This window comes from Onychostruthus taczanowskii, unplaced genomic scaffold, assembly GCF_017590055.1.
Source record: "Onychostruthus taczanowskii isolate IOZ18803 unplaced genomic scaffold, ASM1759005v1 scaffold4, whole genome shotgun sequence".
In the NCBI taxonomy this organism is placed as follows: Eukaryota; Metazoa; Chordata; class Aves; order Passeriformes; family Passeridae; genus Onychostruthus; species Onychostruthus taczanowskii.
Genome location: NW_024501459.1, coordinates 14162987 through 14183814, shown reverse-complemented (window position 1 = coordinate 14183814; position 20828 = coordinate 14162987). Strand labels below are relative to the sequence as shown.

General features: G+C 41.5%; 1 protein-coding gene across 2 annotated transcripts in view; it reads left to right on the top strand.

Moving 5' to 3' along the window:
• The window catches only part of PAG1 (phosphoprotein membrane anchor with glycosphingolipid microdomains 1), a 103848-nt gene that overhangs the window by 19011 nt on the left and 64009 nt on the right, over nt 1-20828 (top strand). For both annotated transcript variants that reach the window (XM_041413085.1, XM_041413084.1), the window contains exon 2: nt 5962-6021. The gene's annotated coding sequence lies outside the window, so the exon portion shown is untranslated. The remainder of the gene's footprint in view (nt 1-5961; nt 6022-20828) is intronic.

Genomic DNA, 20828 nt, shown 5'->3' with positions numbered 1-20828 from the left:
ATCTGCCCACCCATCTCATGCAGTTTGCCAGCTGCATCCCTGTCTTGTCCAGCAGAAGCTAAGGGTCATTTTTTTCCCAACCCTGTGGTAGTACTTGGAAAGCAGGAGGCACTTCAAGGATGGGAGTTATCAGTGCCCTGCTGAGCTGTAGCTGGCTCCTTACAGCCTCCTGCTGATGTTGGGTGTGGGAGATCATGAGGCAGGCCAGTCTGGTTTTCAAAGGACAGTCAGGGCTCTATGGCAGACCCTTGAGCCACTGGCATATTTGAAGAAGTCAGTTTGAACAAAATCCATAGCTCATGTAGATTGGTGTCACATCCTTAAAAGGGACAGAGTGTTACCATTTCACATTTTAAAGAAGTATCCTGTAATGTCTGTTCATTTTATTGCTCTACTGCTTTGTGCCATTGGTGCCAGCAGAGATGAGAAATTAGGTAAAGGAAAAAATATGTTCTAGCCCAGTTGTCCCTAAAGTGAATGTGTTACTGTGGCTGGATTGCTGCACTCAGTCATGAGCCTGGCTCTGGACAGGAATATGCTTTTGTGATACCGACTCCTTTGTCTAGTTCTGCCAAAAGATGGTCTCTTCTGACCTTCTGCTTTTGACTTAGACCTGTTTCCTTTCTACTTCTGCATTGCTTGTCTTTTCCTAAGCCTGATTCTTGAATGTTTTCCTCACACTTACAGCTCTCCAAGTGTATTTCTCCCTGCAGCCGCTGTTTTCATCTTAACAATCTGTTGTATATTTTTCTTTTTGTCCCAAAGGACTTCTGTTACTTTCCTGCCATTCTCTTGATGCCCTGTTGCTGCCAGTCTCCCATCCAGCCTCCCAGGTCTGTGCTGCTGCCTCCTCAGCTCTGTGTCCTGTCTCTGCCGAGCCAATGCCAGTCTCCCCTTGTACCAGCTGCATGTTGGATGGGACTCAGCTCACCCTGTTCTCGTTCATGTAACTCCTGATTTCACTCTTCTTTTTCACCCATTTTTTTCTTTGTGGATTTTGCCTAGATTGACTGACTCTTACCATCTTTCCTCCTTACTCCTGTGCCTTCTTCCTTCCTGCTTTTCTCCCAGATTCCTCAGCTAAACTTCCTTGCCCGTTCTTATCCATCATCTTGCCAACACCTCTCTCAATCCCAGTTTTCCCTCTTTGTCCTTACTTTTTTCCAATTTCCTTACTCTTGTTCCTGTTCTCAGAGGTGTACATCTGTCTCGTTTCAGAAGGCAGTAAAATGCATCTCTCTGACATAAAGCTTTTTCCTGGGTCTTGTCAAGTCATTTCTTCAAAGAGTAAAGATACTTGAGCTTCTCAAGTAAAAAGACCTTTCAACTTGTGCAGTGAAAAGTGCTTTTCTTAGGCTTTTTTTTTCAGAAACATGCATTGTTTTAGTGGAGATACCCAAAACTACGTTTAGCATGAAGCTGCATTTTTTTAACTATTGAAAATTATCAGGAAAGGGGAAAGTGGCCAACAACTGTAAGAGGAAGCGCCACTGCTAGCCTCACCTCCTATAGTTATCATCACAAAATGCCAGTTTGAGTTTGAATGTCTTGAAAGTCCTTTTCACAATATATTGGCAAACACATAGTCTTGGAAAGTTAATATGATGTTGCAAATTTTCCAAGGCTCCTAGTAAAGTGAGTTTCCCAAGGAGGAGGCAGCACATGAGCAGTAACTGCTGCCTGCCTTGCTGCTTTGGAAGAGTTAGCTGAGGAGTGAGAGCCCCTCTTAGGAGCTGGGCATGGTCTGTGAGTCCCTTGATGCTAGAATTGCATGTGTGTGTGTATTTCCTATTCATCCTTCCTCTAAGACCAGTTCTAGAAATGTAAATTTTAAAAATAAGATACCTCACAAATTACAGCAGCCTGTATCAGCATAGTCTTACTGTTTTATAGAAGGGCTAGACTGGGATGCTGATATCTGGAAGAGGATTAGTGATATGACAGAAAATACACAGCTGTTGAAATAGATATTTGAATTTTTAATAGATAAACTTGTAGAGCAGCTCTACCAGCCTTATATTTTCAAGGTCTGTCTCTGCCTATCATGTGCTTTTTCACAGTAGAGTGAAGACATGATCTCCAGGGAGTTCATAATAATTCTTTCATCCCAGGGAAAAAAACTGAAAGGAAAAATGGGCTACATAAGATTTGCCTGTGACATTTAAAGTCCAAATTGGAGTTTGTCTGAGTAATTTATCTTTGGGTATTTGTAGGAGGGAATGTAGGAGAATATGAATGAGGGCATCTTAGTTATGTCTGAGCTTTCTGATCGTTGAAGAGAATTTTTGGGGGCTCCGTGTGGCTGGAAGGTTGATCTGTGTGATCTCTTCTCCAGCAGATGGAAGATAACATTAGAAGGAGTACTTTAATTATCAAAGCATGGGAATTATTCCAGTTCAGTATTGCCCTGAGACACCATTTTCTTTCAGAGGGACAGGTGATGTGTTTCTGGGATGTTAGAGAGAGTTCATCTCCCACTACTGCACTGAACATGTGTGCACCACATTTTCTCTGTCAGTATTAAACCTGTCCACAATCTGTATGTGTTGCTGGTGAGGAAAGAAATGAAAATACAGCATATCCTTGTAGAGAACATAACAAGTACAAAGGCACTGAAGGAAGAGGGTGTGTTTTTCACTTTGACTTCTTTCACAATCTGCTTAGATTCCTTGAGTTTCTATGAATTACTTTTTGAAACATGTAAAAGACGATCGGACTGACACAAATTGAAAACTTCCTGCATGGAAAGATTCTTTCTCAAAGCATGTAGCAATTTCTCTTTCCCACTGCTGTTAGATTTCTGCTTGCACAGGTGTTTGTGCAACTTCACACTTCCGTCAAGACTTCTGTTTGCAACGTGTTGTGTTGCATGTGAACCTGCCAACAGTCCTGCATCCAGACCTTCCATTAACTTCCAGGAACAGCACTCAGCATATTCTTGTGGGTATCAGCAGTTAACAGAGGAACAGAGCCTTCTGTGAATTGTCTCCAACTTGGGCATGTTACTTCTGAGTGTCTCCTGGCAGGCAGCTCTGAGTGTCAGCCCTTGCTTGGAGGGAGGATGAGAAAGGATTGTGCAGCCACAGGAGCTGTGGTTCAGCAGGGTGTCCTGTGGTGCCTGGGAAAATGTGGGCTGGGGAAGACAGTGCCTGCCCTCTTCTGGAGTGAGGCATGTTCTGGTCCATAGGAGGAGCATCCACCTGCTCCATGGCACTTTTGGGAGATTGCTGCATTTCCAGAAGGCAAGACTGGAGCACTGTGTCTATTCTTCAGTCTCTGCTTGTTTCTCAGCTGCTTTTCCCCACAGCTGCATATCACAGAGTAACTTGAAATACAGCTTTGACTGTCCAGTGAGGAGCAGCTAAGGACTTTGGGTTTGTCTAGTTTCGGAGAAAAGGAGGCTGCAGAGCAACCTCACAATTCCCTACAACTTCCTGAGCAGGGGAAGCAGAAAGGGAGTTTCTTCTACCTGGTATTCAGTTGTAGGGTCCATGGGAAATGGTTCAAAGCTGTGTCAAGGTAGACAAAAGGAACCATTTCTTTACCAAGAGGGTGGTCAAAGACTGGAACAGGCTTCCTAGAGAGGTGGCTGAGATTCTGAATGTCAAACCTCAAGATCCTTTTACAAAGTTAAGGCAGCAGATGGGTTATTCTGCAAGATATGATTAAGATGAACATGCTTATTACTTCCAAAGTAATTTATCTGTTTTATTTTATTATTTATGAAGCTTTTCCTGAATTAAATAACTTCTGTAAACTTACTTATCTATTAATACCTGAAGATGGCTGTGTGTAGTTGGCATGTGATTAATACATCTAATAGAATTTCAGTCTTGAATGTGACTCCTTTTGACATGCTTTCAGACTTTTTTCTGTTTGCTATTCATGTTGGCCACCTGAGACACTTGTTGGGTTTGAGTGGGTTTTTTTTGGCATAGCATTAATTTTTGTTTCATAGTTGATAGCATTATTATTTTATCAAATAACCTGATAAATTGGTACAGCGAGACTGCAGCAGCAGCAGTCAAAGCACTGATGCTTTCTAATGGTGCACTTTACCTCTGCTCTATTATTGCTGCCCATTTCATTATTTGCGAGTTGATTACAGCTGCATTTCTCAGGGGCTATGAAATATTCAGCAGCCCAGACTAGCCATGGGAGAATTACAGTCTTTGCAGCTGAACACCTGCCCTCAAAGGCAAAGAAAAACCAAAAAGTTATTGTGTTTACAAGTGATGGGGAAAATCCTTCTTTTCTTTAGCTTTCCCACAACACCAACTCTAGGTACACGCTAATTAAAAATTGCCACTTTACTTATCCTTGTTATTGGATGGGGGGAAGAATGAGAATAAATATACAACTACTGCATTTCTGCCATATTTGCCTGGACACAGCAGAGAAAAAAAAACAAATGTTGGTGTAATTGGTTGTCACTGTGAGGTAGTTGATGTTAAGGGTGGGGTTGGGGGGGAAAAAAAACCCTCACTATTAAGGACAAAAATGAACACTTCCAGTTTTGTTCTAACACTGTGTCTCTCTGGGGGATTTGCCAGCAATGATTGACTGAAATGTGCAATATTTTACCAAGTAGGAAACAGATAAGATTTTTATAAACAGGATACTTCATCATTAAAGTAAAGAAACAATTGCTTTGACCTTGTCACTGAATGGGTAAGGCCAGCATTGTGATAATTGAGAATGTAGCTAAGCAACAGTTCTCCATGAGCATGCACTGCTTTATTTTTAGTTGAGCACACTAGTACAGTGGGGGGATGTGGGACACACACTCATGGGTATGAATGAGCAAAACAACTGGGTAATTATTACTAAAAAGAAAAAAAAATTATTTTTGCACAAAGTTTGAGTTGTAATTTGTTTCTTATACTGATTTTAATTTGGATTTACATCAAAAGAAAGTAATTGAATCAATATATCCTTCTGTGGTCTGAACAAGCAGATAGCCTGACAGTATCTCTGATTTCTTAAGCTGCTTTAATAACTTGAGTCTCCTTTGAAAATTAACGGTGTAGAAGAAATGGCATATTCCTTCAGAGATAGTCTATTTTGTATCTGTTTCCCCTTACTTTGGTGTTAATGATATTTCCTAATCTTACAGGTTAGTATTTCAGAGCCTAATTTATTTATTGCCCTAATTTTGGTTCAAACCAGTCTTAAATACCCTAGTGAGCTAGTCCCCTACAAAGTTAAGTGTAAGACCCTTTAAATCTGAAATAAATGTCCTGGGAGGACATTTAATGTTCTTCTAGCTAAGTCAATTTACAAACCAAGTTAGTTAATTTTTCATGTAAGCAGTGGGGAAAAAACAAAGTCCAAAGTTAGTAATTTTTGTTATGTAGGCATTGCAGGACAAATTGCCACCATATGGCCCCTCTGTTATCCTGTAAACAAAAGTATGTCTTCCAAGGCTGGTGCCAAGGGAAAATTTGCAGCCTCTTTGTCTCTGCTTCTGGTAAATCTCTCATCACTGACCTGGATGCTTTTTGTTTAGATACTAAACCAGTACAATTGCTAAATAACAGTGAGTTTCTACATATCAAACCCGAGGAGTTACAGAAATCTCTCTGAAGATGCTGTCGCTGCATGAGTATAAACCACTTAACTTTATATATGGGAGCCTTTAATTCTGATTTCTTCTATGAAATTTGTCTTTTTGGCAACATTGCATAGGTGAGAGACTAAAAATGTCCTAATTCTCAGCCTAATTTTATCAGATCTTAAAAAGCCAAAAGATAGTTTACAGACAAAAATAATAAAAGTAATTTAAAGACTTAGTATTAGTTACTCTTGGGTATTTTCAATATAGTAAGGAAACCTTTTCAGAAAGTGCTTTTCTCTGGATGTGATTTTAAATTTGATGACTCAGGGACTATAATGTATATTTTCATATTCTTGAAGTTGAATTTGGACTTGTAAAATTTTTTTATTTTTTTTTCTGCCTAGGAGGAATCGTTTGTCAATGCTGTATCTCACTTGAACATCGAGCCCTACAGAGACTACAAGGTAATTGTTTATATAGCTGCTTTCTCTTTCCTGTGGTGGGTCAGCTTGGCTTTAACTCATCTTCTGAAGACTTGTATTTTATGAAGGGGCCAGTGCTAAGCAACTAAAATGGTAGCAGCAATGGTACAGGTAGCTTTTTCAGAAACTGTTACTTACAGCTTCACCATCCATGCTGAGCTGTGTGAGGTTGCCAGTGTGTGTGTATAAAACAAAGATGTGACACATTTTAAAAAGTGTTTCTTGTATTTGTGTCTTAAGAAAGAGCAGTGCCAGTCCCAGCTGAAAGGTAAAATCTGCTGAGTATGGCTTTGTGTGTGGTCATTCAGAAAGTTGTTCCTCAGCCCTCAGCATCCCAGTCTTTCATCTGGTTTTCTTCCTGGAGCTGCGTGAGAGGCATCACGTGTCCTACAGTGCTGGCACAGGCTTTCCTGCCCCAGGAAGGTGGCTTTGGTCAGTGTAAATGCTTTGATCAAGCAAAGCCATGACCACCTCACTGGAAATCAGTCTTAGCTCACTTTGCCAAGTTGATAAAAGCAGTTTCTGCTGTTGCAGTTGTGGTAGATGCTGCAGCTCTATACCTCAACTTGCTTGTCTCAAAGCCTGTTTGGAAGAGTAGCTAATGAGGTCACCATGGGTGTGGACAGCAACTGACCCAAATAGATGCTGGGGGCTCATATTTCATGTTCAACTTACAAGGCTCTCCCCCTGTGCTGGGTGCAGAAAAGGATATTGTGGTTAGGAAGTTGGTGTGCAGTCTGCAGAGCAGAGCTGGTACCCTCTGCATGGGGACCAACATCCAGCCTTCAGCTGGTGCTGCTTACCCTCATTTACTGGAGGAATCATGAGATTTGGGCAATACCAAATTTATGTTGGGTTGCCTCTTAAGTAATGTCTCCCAACACCTGGCAAAAGGTAAATTTCAAGGACTGAAGTTAATTCAAAGTGTCCCAGCCTTTATTAGGTGGCTGTTACTAGTAAGTGATATGGCACCAGACTGGACTTGACTTGATTGTATGTAATGCACGCAATTTGTGCCTGAGTTGAGAAATACTGGGGAGATTTTAAGTCCCTTTCTTAATGCAGTAAGAGCCTTGAAACTTTATGAGGAATCAGTGCTTTGCTACTGCACACCAAGCAGGTGGTCTTCACTTAATGCATATTGATAGTATTGCAAACAAAATCTTCCAGGGTAACCCCACAGTGCTAACTAACCTCCTGCATGTTCCTAGCTTTTCCTAAAGGAAAGGTGGATTGTAAGACAAACTTAACTTTTTTAACCCTAGACAGGTTTAACTTTTACTTTGCAAAATGGAGTGCACATCCCTGGTAACATACTTGGACATACTTGGTTACCACGACTTGTCTGACCAGGTGCATCCTAAGCTACAGTGACTGATTGTATGAGTTTGTTTGAATACTCTTGAGTCCCCCTCTGTCTCTTTTTGTTACCTTCACATATGACAAAGATGCTTCATTTACAAATTTTGAGCTCAAGAGAAAGGCATAAATAAATACGACATAAATATGGTTCATAGAATCATTACTTCTTGGGAATAGTTGTATTTAAAATGAACATATAAATCTATGAGCTTGTACAGACACTTTAGAGATAAAATTAATGTAAAATCAATTTATTACCACTCATGCTTCTAGTGTCTTACCTTGTGGAAGCTAGAGGTCTGTGACAGTTGCCTTTATATCTGTCAAAGATGAAGCATCTGAACTTCCATTTTCTGTGAAAGATAGTCATATCAGGAAATGAAACACATCTGAAAGCTGAGGGTTTTCTCTCTCTCCTCTGTTTGTTATTGCAAATTCTGTTTGCAATAAAAATGTGTTGATGACTGAAGCATGTCTGACGGACCTGCATAATCTGAACTCTTGCAGAGGAAATCAGAACAGATGTTATCATGCCATGTTATCCTTCATCAGCATTAGACAGCAGCACAGTGCCGTCTGAGGGCAACTGTAGGTCCAGGGCATTATCAGTTCAGTTAAAAGCTGGGAACCTTAGAGCTGAAAAAAAAAAAAAAAGTTTCATTTGGGTTCTAGGGTCTTTCAGAAATCTGGGTGCACTTCTCTGAGGTATAGTACAGCCCAGAAAGCTGTTTGGCTGGAGGCTGGAAGGTGAGGACAGGATCCTCTCTCAACCAGCAGTGCTGGTGATGAAACAGTATCAGTGTTTAACCTGGCAGATTTTGGGCTGTGTGAAAAAAAACAAATGATCCCTCCATGGGTCACTTGATGGGTGTGGTTTGGAGTACCTTCAAATGGAGGTGGAGAAGGCAAGTGTGAGAGATGATGGAGGTCGCTCAACCGAGGACTTCGTTCAGCCAGTCAGGAACCACATCCCAATGCACTGCACGCACAGACAGGTCTGGTGTTTCACTGAGAGGTTCCTCCCTGGGGTTCCTGTGGCTTTCAAAGGCAACATCGAGAGGTTACAGCCAATGTCAGTTTTAGGAGGTTTAGTTATTAGCATTGAAAGGATAAGAATGTGCGACTTATCCTTGAGTGGTCATGAGTCAAGTGTCCAAGGTCAAGGGGTCCTGTCTCCTGGGGACTGGCAGAAATACATGTTTTACAGTCATTTTTTTAGAAGCACAGGAGTGGGTTCTAACACAGATACGCTGTGGGGGTGTGTTGAGGGACATGTGAGGGGTGAAGAGCAGGGTGGGGTCTCTTGGGTAGGTCCCTACAGCAGGAAAGCCGAGGTGTTGGCAGTCATCCCCTGTAACTTAGGTCTTGCAAAGAACATGCAGGACTGGTTTGTTCCATGTTTGTGATGGCCGTGGCTGGGCATCACACTGCCTGTGTTCAATGTCTCTGCTCTGGGCTGCCTGGCCTGGTGTTGGCAGGGCAGAGGTGCAAGGCCAGTGGCTGAAGGAAAATGTGTGAGCCAGGTGCCAGCTGGAGAGGGTTTGCTGGCACGGCAGCACTGCCAGGGACCTGGCCGTGGCCCTCGCCAGAAAGGCAGCAAGAAGGGATGAAGGGGTGCTTCCATCAGAGTGACTTTGCACAGGATACATGGTTTGGTGCTTACAGATGACAGCTTGCCTGTGGTGGAAGTTACTGTTCTGCTTTCGGTTTCCTTTCTGGCTGTTTTGCACCAAGCACCCGGGGATGGGGCTTTGTAGGTATTTGGAATCAACAGAAATCCATACGAACGTCAGCCTCAGGCTTCTCCTTTTTGCCTGTGTGGGTTTTGAGGAGTGGGTGTGGGGCTTTTTTGTTTTTTTACTGGGCTTTTTTTAGGTTGAGTTTGTTGGGGGGCTTTTGTTTGCTCCTTTTTGGTTTGTTTGTTCTTAGAAGTCCCCTCTTGTCTTTATCATTTCACTTTCTTTGAGTTGGCAAAGGCATTTTCTATCAGTGTTGATGTTACTGGGCTCCACCATGTTGGCTGGTGTGAGCCTCAGGATACCGTGTACCCCTGCCACTATCAGTGGTGGCTTCGGCACGTCTGCAGGTTTCTTTGCCTGAGACGTCAGGTGTTCCCTCTGCTTTCTCTAGGTTGCCCTTCCAGATGGCTGGCTCTCCTGCAGGAGTAAGCACCCCCAGGCAAGGGCACTCAGCTGCAGCTCCTCAGTCTGAAAGGGCCATAAATACATGGAGTTGGTGCTTTTCATTATACTGAATGTAACAGGAGGAGCCGCCTTGTCGGCAAGCTCCCATGGGGAGGATCTGCACTAAAAGGTTTGCATAACAGCAGGGGGGTGAAAAAATCCCCTTGGAGAGCAATGTCCATGAGCTGAATGTTGGTGACTTGGAATCAGGGATCTCGGAGGTCATCCATGGGTCTGACTGTAGCTTGCTAGTTTGTCTTTACCTCTCTGGTTTTGCTGTTTGTCTGGCCATGCTGCTTAACCGGGGGTGCCTGTGGCTTTCATGAGGGCTCCTAGGAGCACTGGCAGCTTTCCCCATGTCCCAAAATAACCTATCCATCTCCTCCTCGTTTTTCAGCATGAGATCTGTGTTTTCAAGGAACACAGTGGGAAGGCAACATTTTTGAGGAGGTGAAGATGGGTGAGACTTCAGCCCTGCTGGCCATCAGTGAACTGGGAGGGGGAGAGATGTGCTGTGCAGATGTGCTGCTGCCTGGCACAGCCCAAGCTCTCCTGGTGAGGAAGGGCTCATGGAAGGAAGGAAGGAGTGTAGGAGTCAAGCTTGGCCACCTTCAATAAGGGTTCTCTCTCTGTGGGAGAGCAATGGGCAGCAGTTCCTACAGTGCTGCTTCCTGCATGGTACAGTTAACATAACCAGCCCTTCTCAGGCATAATGCAAAGGAATTTAAGAACTGCCCCATGACAGGAGTTAAGCCTGTTTATTTAGACAAGTTCTCTAAAAGTGGAGGGATTCAAATATTCCTGTGACAGGTTGGCATCTGGGCATGGTGGGGGACTGAAGCAGGAACAGCGCTGACTGCAAAAATAGGCTTATGTTGTAGGAATGGCTAAGACCATTACAGAGCTGCATGAATGATTAATTTACCCTGCTTTTGTTTCACTTTTGATCCTGGGTCCTCTGGAAAGAAAAAAAAAAAGGTGATTTTGGAAGATGTTTTTAAAATAATAAACAAGTCAGTTGTAATAACAGCTTTACTACACAGATGTCCACCAGCACCGCTCCAAGAGGAACAGAATAAAAAATCACTTCCTAACATTTTTCTGTAGGGTGAATATTTGAAAATTATAGACAATAATCACCAAATACTTTGCAATCAGAACATTTATTCACATTTTAGGAGAACAGTATTATTAATCTTCAAATAGGATACAGAGTGATATAGTAGTAGAGCTTTCTTAATACCCTTCTTTTAAGCTCAGTGTGGAAAGAATTTGTTTTGTTATTAAAATTACTCCACATATTTGAGACAGACTTCAGCTGAACAACTGCCTAATACGTGCTAGACACATATTGATTTCTTTTTTGTCTTAGCCCAACATTTCCCCTGGGCATCATATTATTTATTCATAAAGCAGAAATGATGTCTGACAGGCAGTTAGAGGGGTGTAGAGCTGTAGGCCAGAAACAATGTGAAAAGCTTTGCAAGGACCCCAAGAAATCAATGTGCTGATGCTAAAGAGCAGCTTTTTAATTCTGAGCACACATTCTTGCAATCATTTCGTGTGGAACAGGAAATTTAAATAACAAATAGTTACTATTAAAACTGCAGGCCTAAATTTTCATTCATCTTTATTCCAATTATCCGAGCCAAGGTGGAAGTAGGCACTGAAGGCAGCTAGCCAAGCCCAGCCACCTCTTAGCCATAACACAGGCTTGCTGCTCCAGCCCTGATTTGCACATTTGTATGTAAATTTCTGCTGGAAGTAAGATATTTCTATCAATAAAGATTTAGAACCCAAACGCTGTTCAGAGAGCCAAGACATTCCTAAAATGTGCATGATTCATCACCACTTACTCTGATTGAGTGTTAGACTGATGTCTGTACAGCAGAGTAAAATAATAAATAGCTGGTATTTTTAGAATGCAATTTGAAATATTTTGATGAGTTAGTCATTGTGATAGACCTGTTTGAAAAAAAAAAAATCAGGCCAAATTAGATTTGTTCTGGTTTTGTTCATTCAAAACTAGATCACAGCATACTATCAAGTAGGATTTGCTGGTGGAAGATATATTCCCAATAATGTTTTTTCTACTGAAAGAAAAATCAAACTATCAGATAATCTTAGGAAAGTTTTAATCTGACCTTATACCTCTCTCAATAAAATTAATAACTACTGAAGTATTGTATTTGAAATGCAATGAACATCTAAACATCTGGTCCAATCAGGTCACTATGGAATTTGTTTCTTGTTCTTTAAAGCACAGATAATGCAGTCAAAAAATAGCATGTCATCATGTAATTAAATATTTCATCTTGATGTATAAGCACAAGGGAGCTGAGCTAAATTTGTTCTGGCATTTCTCGACTTTCTAGGATTTGGCTTTGAACCTTTTTCTTCTTTGATATATATTGAATTGGGAATTTCAACATTTGCTTTGCATATTTTGAGGCGGGAGGGGAAATGTAGGAAAATAATTCACTTCTGTTCTATAGAGATGAAAATTATTATCTTTCTTGTGGTTAATAAGAAGGTTGAGTTACTTACAGTGAAACCAAGACACACATTAACCTTGTGAAGCCAAGAAGTTCACCTGTACTCCTTAAACTGCTCTGCAGAACATCTTACAGTTGTTTTCCCTGGGGAAGGCTTTGACCTCTTCAATCATGAAGAATCACAATAAATCCAATTTTAAATCACTCAGCTGGGACAGCATAATCTGAGTCCATCCATAACAAGTACGGCTGTCTAAAACATGCACACATTTGTATTTTTTCCCCGGGAAATGCTATGGAATTGACAAGAAGGGAAAAGTGGTATCTTCTAGGAAATCAAATGTATGAACTTTCACATGTAGTATTCTGACATATGATGGCATTGGGAAAGCATGACACTGTTTGACTCTGCCTGTCTTTCATGGATTTCAAAACCTAATTTCAGTTGACTCAATCTGAAGAAAGTGTAGCAAACCCAGCATTTTTGTTGGCTATTGTACACATTGCAATGGGCATATTTTTAATGCTTGCTATCTGATGAGAACATGAAGTCATAAGAATACCTAATTTTCCCCCAAATGGATGCATTTTTATTTGCTCTTACCAGTACTTTTGAATGCTGCCAATAAGTTTCAAGAGTTGCTGTGTATTCACAAGTAGATTTTAAATAACAAATTTACAGCGTAGCATTACAGGTGACAGTGTTGTGTAATGACTTTTAAATGTCACTTTTCCAGACAGATAAACTACAGCTATAATGATAATTCTTTTTATCTATTTGGATAGCTGATAGCCAGTCAGTTATTGAGGTTTGTTCATCAAAAGCTCATCTGAATTTGTCTGCCTTTTTGAACTCTTTTCTTGATTTAGTCCTGTCCTTACTGTTGTCAGGAACATAACTATTGGCTTTTGACAGCAGACAAGTACCTACCCTAGATATGGCACTAAAACATGAATACACACATTTTCTGCTTCACCAGCCTGGAGTGCTCTTCAGGACACTCAGGCAGAAGATGTGTGCACCAGAGCTGTTTGCCCAAGGTCCAGCTCTAGTCAGTGCAGGGAAGTGGCTGCTCTTAGGACGCGGTTCTTTAGCATACTTTGCAGGCTTATTTTATTGCGTGGTGAGATGTGTCGTATAAAAACCTTACAGGATGCTGTAGTCTGAGTGTAAGAGCCCAGTTGTGGGGTGGAGTTCAGTTTCAGGCTGACACACACACGCTGAGCTCCTGTCTGAGCAGCTGTGTGTCCGTGTGAGCATAGCATCTCCCTTGGAGGCAGCAGGAATGCCCTCCCTGTGCCTGGCAGAGCATGGAAAGCACCGCTGGCCTCCCCAAGCCAGGCTCTGCTTGGTGGAATCCCTCGCAATGGGTGAAAGACTGGGCTGGACCTGACACAGTATTGGTGTTAGCAGGATGCTGGGACCCCAACTGGTGTGCTTTTCCAGTTCCTAGTGATTTATGACAGTGATACATAGCTAGCTGGTATGTTACCTCCTGGCTTTTCTTCTGGTGCTGATTACTAGTTTTTAAAGGACACAGTGAAGAACACTAAGCAAAACAATCAAAGATAGTCCACATTTTTAACAGGTCTTTTGTTGTTAAGGTTTGCATGAATACAGTGCAGCACAGCAGCAAGGATTTTCTAAACTTTGTGATATTGTTGTGTTCCTAAAATTGCTTTCTTCTGATGCTCTGCTGGAACCTTTGATGAAAGGTGTTTCATCTGTAAACCACTGTTAAAAAGGCCTTGTATGGAAGATGATGTCTGCTGCTCTTTTCTCTTTTTTATCTTAGTATTTCAGTAATATACCTAATGTGGCAATAATTTACCTAATGTGAACGTATCTTTGGTAAAACCTAGCCTTACCAAACAAACAGGTGTTTTCAGAGGTGTGCTGAGAGGATGGCAAACACCAGTCCATCTCATGGTCAGTTGGATGAAAGGCTGCACTGCTGTTGAGACTATAATCTGCTGAGAGGCAAATGTGTTTTAAGACCAAGGTTTGCTATTGAGCTCAAATTGGCCCCTTAGCCACTGCTCTTTGATCTTGGTACGTGGCTGAGCTAAGGAGGTGACAGAAAAAATACTACCTTAAATATTTTCTAACAGAATTAAATAGCAAGTACATTTGTAAATCGGTTTATAAAAGACCAAATTAGTTGTGGAATGCAGAAGTTTCCAGCTATTACATACAGGTATTTTAGGAGTCATTAGAAGATAGTAACTCCTTATAACAACCAACATAGTTAATGATGTCCTGATCTTAAGAAATGAACCACGAAAGTTCTTGAATAAGGTGTTCTTTTTCCTCCAGAGATGTCTGTGACTGACACATGGTTTGGGAGCCAGCCCCAGGGATGCCTGTGGCCATGAAGCAATGCCACAAGCATGGTCTACATATAGCTTATGTAACTTCTGCCTTGTTCAAACCTGCTGTTAAAAGAAATTTGTTTTGTTGTGAGTTTCTGTAGTGTTAATGTATTTTTCTCATCATAATGGTAGAAAGAAGCAGTCTGATTTCATATCCAAAGCCCTTCTGGCCATACTGTCCACACAGTCCGCCAGTTCATTTGCAATGCCAGCGTTGTCACTGACCTGCTGTGTATCCAAAACAGCATCTGCAGGCTTTATTCACTGCTACACTGAAGTTAAGGATGAGCTGTGGACAGACATCAACACACTTAACCTCATTTTCTCCTTTTAAATCCCTTCTTAGAGTCTCCTCTGCCATAATCCCTGAAAAAAAAAAAAGTGGGTTAGTGATGTGTTACAGCCACTGCCTCTTGTGCTGACTGATGTGGTCTTTGTTTTGTCCTACTTCCTTCTCAACAATCCATATCCACTTACTGGACCTTTTTTTAAATGTTTAAATATGGCTTTTTGGGTGAGAATTATCTTTTCTTTATTCTCACTGAGCACAGCCCGCAGTGTGCTTCTACCCTGCCTGGGACTGCTAGATGAGGTCCCCAGCACAAGGGCCACCAATTTAATTAGGGAGATGGAGCACCTTTCCTGGGAGGAGAAGCTGAGAGAGTTGGAATTGTTCAGCCTGTAAAAGAGAAGGCTTCAGTGTAACTTAATTGTGTCCTCCCAGTACCTTAAGGGAGCCTGCAAAAAAGATGCAGAGGGATTTTTTTATAAGAGCATGTAGTGGCAGGACAAGGGGGAATGGCTTTGACCTCAAAAAGAGTAGCTTTAGATTAGGTACCAAGAAAAAATTCTATACTGTGGGGGTGAGACACTGAAACAGGTTGCCCAGAGAAATTGTGAATGCCCCATCCGTGGGAGTGTCCAAGGCGGTTTGGATGGGGCTCTGAGCAGCCTGCTGGAGTGAAGGGTGTCTGTGCCCATGGCAGGGGGCTGGAACTAGGTAATCTTTAAGGTCCCTTCCAACCCAGGCCATTCCATCATTCCATGTTACCATAACACAGTGAAGAGAATGTAACTGTGATTGCTTTGTGCTTTACAACTGTCACAAACTTTTTTACAGCACCATGTGAGGAAAACAAATATCATATGGTAAAGGTGAAAAATGATGGCTTATGTCCTTAATGAGGAATCTTCTTAAAGATTCCTAATAATTATGAAATATCTGAGCTGAAATACAGATCTCTTTTTTTAGGAAAAGAAGGGCTTGTGGCATTCCTTAGTATTTCATATCTCTTGGAGCTTCCATTTGCAGATGTACGTTCAGCACTGCTGCACATCAGGAGCTTGGGAAATGGAGGTTTGAGTATGGAAGGGACATTTACTCAGTGTTTTCCCAGGCATCCAGAGGAGCTCTTTGCAAGAACCTACGTTACAAGTTTAATCCTCACACTTTCCCAGGTCTCCTGCGGTGATGACTTTTTGCCTTACAGATTATGGAAGAAAAGGAGCACAATCCTATGGGCTGGCAATACTCAGAAAATCAGTAATATAGGAGCCTTCCCCTGCACCTCTGTGTAGACCACCAGGTTTCACGTGAGGACATGGTGTGTGCCTGGGCTGAGGCAGCACTGCAGGCATCAGGAGCTGTGTTTTCAGGGCAGTGTGGCTTTTGCCACATTCAGGCACATCTATTTGGCAGAGTCGTGGGCTCTGTGTATTACCCCACCTCTTGGGACAGCATCAGCCTGTACAGATTTTGGTGGTTTTGGTCTGGAATCTCAAAAGGTTCCTCCTTGCCTGCAACATTTACAGAGGATTTTACACCAGTGGTATTGAAATATAAATAGAAATATATACTTTTTTTTTTTTTTTTTACACATAAAACATGTTACAGCTGTTACTACTCAGTAGTTTTCTTAAAATTTAGTTAAATTTCAGTATCTTCTTGGATTTCATAAGGGATGTGTTAATGGAAACAGTATATTTAGTCAGCAAATATTTATTGAGGTTATAATAGCTTTCCTGTAGCCTTCCTGTGTACTCGGTAGTGTGCTGTTAAAAGCATTTGCTTCCTTTTATTGAAATGTAAGGCCTATACACAATACATGCCAGTGCAGGGTGGGATAAAATTGTAGCTACCATTTGGGATAGGATATTGTAATTGCCGTTGAATTAATTTTTTTAATGTCTCTGTTAGCAAATCTAGGACTTGTGTTTCTATTACACAGGGCTCCCTTCCTGAAATCATGCTAAATCTTAATATATGGCTTTTTTATGTATATACAAGTATACCCAGGAGAAACTAAAGTTCCCTTCCAGTGGTGTAAATCCTCTTTTTGGTATCTCTGAATGAACTGTTACTCTCTCTCAGTGAAGCAGGTACTGTTGGAAGCTTGTGTCTTTGGCATGGAGACTATCTCCATTTTGCATGACAAATAAGAGGAATGCATCCATGGCGAGTGTCTTGGTTTGAAAAGACAGGTGTCTGCTAAGGAAGGCAGGAGCCTTCCTTGAAATTGAAAATGTAAACCCCCTCCCTCTGAATTAGTATAATTTTTCAATTAAGGGGCTCTCAGGCAAAGATATGGAAATAGGAATAACAGTTCTTTACTAGGAAAATTAAAAATACAAATGCAATAGTACAAAAAAAGAAAAATCACTGACAAAATCAGAATACAACCTGACACCCTGTGGGTCAGGGTGTTGGCAGCAGTCTGGTTAAATGGTGGCTGCAGTCCTGCAGTGACAGATGTGGTTCTCTTGAAGCAGTGATCCTGTAGAAGGGTGGAGTTTTCCTCTGAAGGTCCAGTGATGGTGTAGATGGGCCTGGTCTTCCTCTGGGAATCCAGTGGAAAAGGCTGCTCTGGTGTTCCAAATCTCAGATTATATCCAGGTAGGAATGTTTGACTCCTCCCCCTGGACAGAGCATCTCACAGTGGGATGATGTCATTTTATCACCCATGCAGTGACTCAATGGCCCATTAACAGATATCTCTGTGGAGAGAGGATTGGTTGTGGAAGAGATACAGAAAAATTCCCAATTAACAGAAGATAACTGCCCCACCTCTAACAGGTGGGAAATAGAATACACATCTCCAGCTATATCTTTCAACCTAAGACAGTGAGTTGACTCATTTGATGATGGTGGATCGAGGTTGCTGGCTTAGGCTGCCAGGAAGGCAAGTGAATGGGAGCAGTGCATAAACATTATTTTTGTGTATTCTGTATTTGTGGGGTGTTTGTCAGTATGTGTGCCCATACTGCCTTTCTAATTGGTGCTTGAACAAGCATGGAACAGGCTACACTATGATACTTTGTACTGGTGTGAAAGGGGACATAGAATGAAAAGTTAAAATACACAGAGCTCAGTCTTTAAAAATAGATTAAATAATACATTTCTTGCTTATTGAGGAAGTAATATAATTGGTCTGGAAATGGAAATAATGGAAATAATTTCAACCCACAAAATGAGAAGAGATCAAGCTTTCCCAAACTGAATTAAAACATATTTGAAAGGAAGACCTCTAAGATGCAACAAATGTCATTTATTTTTGTTTCTCTGGAGAGTCAGAATTGGGCATCCACATTCAGGGTTGAAGGAGAGTTCAGTGCCTGTGGGGCCCCAGCTGCAGGGACTCTTCCCTGCAGACACTGTCAGCAGGGATGCCCATCGCTGTGGCACTTTCTGTAGTGCTCACTCTGGGTACTCTCTGCCCTGCTCGGAGCCTCCGTTCAGTTTAAGCAAACATCATCTCACAGCAGCTTGGGTCAGCAGTGATTTGACCCCTCAGTTATGCTCAGTGCTGTGACTAAAGCCTACTGTATTCTCTTTGAGCTATTTTATACATGGCATAACTGCCACTTGGGAATCTAGACTGACTGCTACCAGTTTAATCAGTGAAATATCCACATGATATTTACCTAGTGCTTCTAAATAAAGTATTGAGCACTCTGTCTCTGCCTTGACACCACCAGGAATGGGTGTGAGCTTCAGCTTTCAGCCTTATCTCTGCATGTTCTTATGTCTGCATGTTAAGAGATTATCTTGTCTGAAGCCATCAAAACCTTTTAACTTTTTAACTGTATGACCATCCATTGAACAGAGAAAGTTGCAAACATCCATTGAATATAAACTTTCTTCAGAGCTAACAATGGACTTTTTTCAGAGCTACTGAAGCTGTATTCTGCAACTTGCTTTGAGGGAGCAGAAAAAGAGAATAGTAAAAAGCAGACCTATCAATATGCCATTGCTGTATTTCTATTGAGAGGCCTTGTGAGTATGCCTTTGCAAATAGTTGCCTTAAAGCTTTCAATGTTCTTGCACTGCAAGAAGCTAAGCAACATTTGCAGTGCTTATTCACAGTATATACTCCTGGCAGGTATTCCTGCAGTCCACAACAGGCAGAAATCCCCCGCAAATTAAATGGGCTTTTTGCCCAATACAGTCTCTCATTCTAACTGAATTAGCAGTAACAGACTTAACTGTAAATTATTTTTTACTCTGGGCACATTCTCTAATAATTACCACTAGTAAATACTTCACTGTTTCAGGGAGATACAAAAGGTTTTAATTTTATTTTTTTTTTAATTCAGCAACTGCCTTTAACTTCAGAACTGGTTCTGTTGAAAGAGGAGTTAGGTTTGTTTCAGGGAGATACAAAAGGTTTTAATTTTATTTTTTTTTAAATCAGCAACTGTCTTTAACTTCAGAACTGGTTCTGTTGGAAGAGGAGTTAGGTTTGGTTTTATGGTAAGAAAGATCACTTGAAAAACAAACCTGAGGGTATAATTAGGACATTACTTTATGAAATTACTACCTTATAATACGGGAAATTTGAAGTTCTTCCCCACTGAACACCTTCTACTTTAGAGATTGGGGTGGCCAATTGGGGTGGTTTTTTGAATGCGGTGTTTTTTGAATGTTTTTTTTTTTTTTCTTTCCAGGTATGCATTAGTATTGAGAAGAGGCTGATTCATGCTAGACTTCATTTTCAGTATGGATTTAATTCCTTCTGGAATCAGAGTAGTGAAACATGCTGCATGGCAGCTGGCACAACAACATTTTTAATCAAATAATAGATTCCAGCTGGTGGGGAGTCACCTGAGTTCTAAAGCAGACATGACTTAATGCAGATCTTCCTTATTTCTGTAATAAAATGCATTACCTTTGCATACGAAATAAGTGGAAGAGGAGAAGTGAAGGAAAGCAGGTTTGTAGGTTTGCTAGAGCCAAAACTAGCCTTAATAACCTCGTAACTTGACTTAAACAAGGGATAGCATGGGATTCTGAGGTCAGAGTGGCAAATTAACTTGGACTCTTCTCATGTACCATGAAATGATTTCTGGTTTGCAGGTAAGCTGGTGACTGCAAGGGTCATTTTCTAGGCTCTGTCCTTGAATATTGCATTTTGTGCTCTTTAGCTACCTACGATTGTCACTGTCATGAGGAATCATCCTCACATTAGTTGTCAGCCTCTACCCCCTACTTACCTGGCTAGGTTACAGTGTAGTGGTGTGAACAATCAATCCCAGCAGCAGAGTTGGGGTCTTTTTGGTGTCACTGAACTGAATATTGTTTCAGACAGAAATTTTTCTCTGCTCTCTTAAGAAGGGTAAAGATTTTGATAGAATTCAGATAATGAGGATCTTATCGATACATAGAGCTGAAACTGTAATTGTGCTGCAAAGCCGAGTGTAATGGTACTGGAAAGGTCAGTGCATGCTGGAAAATGTCAACAGATGCTGCATTTTCAATGACTTTTCTTGTTAGTTTCTATCCCACTATCTAAGCTCAGTGGTTAGCCAGGACAAGCAATTCATTCTTCACTTGATGCTCATTGGGTCTTAGTTCATGCTAAGAAAAAAAAGTCAAATGCCACAAAATCCCCATACATTGGCCAAGGCTTTTTCTGCTGCTTTTCAGCCTGACTGAAAGCTGAGAGTGGTCAATGCTGTTTGTTTGCTTTCTGTTATTTCACTGCTGGGTGTCCTTCAGAGAACCGGGGTGAAGGTGAGCAGCATCCCAGAGTCAGCAGGTCTCAGGGGGAGCAGGTGTCCTGCTGTCCTGTCCACAGGTGGGAAGTGTGAACCTTTGAGGAGCTGGTAACTCCCATCCCATCAGCTGGAGCTGCAGAGATTTGATACTTCATGCAGTCCAGCCCGGAAGTAAAGAGAGTATGAAAAACATGTCTGATGTGAGGAGACTCTTTCTAAGACGCGTGATCCCCATTCCCTCAGAGTCTCCCCGAGGTCACTTGTTTCAGTCAGGAGCTCCTGTGCGATAGCAAGATGAAAGCCTTTGGAAGCAATCAGACCTTCTTGCTGACATTTGCTGAAAATGTGCTACAAGGTAAGTTTTCCCTTAAAAAAATGAAGT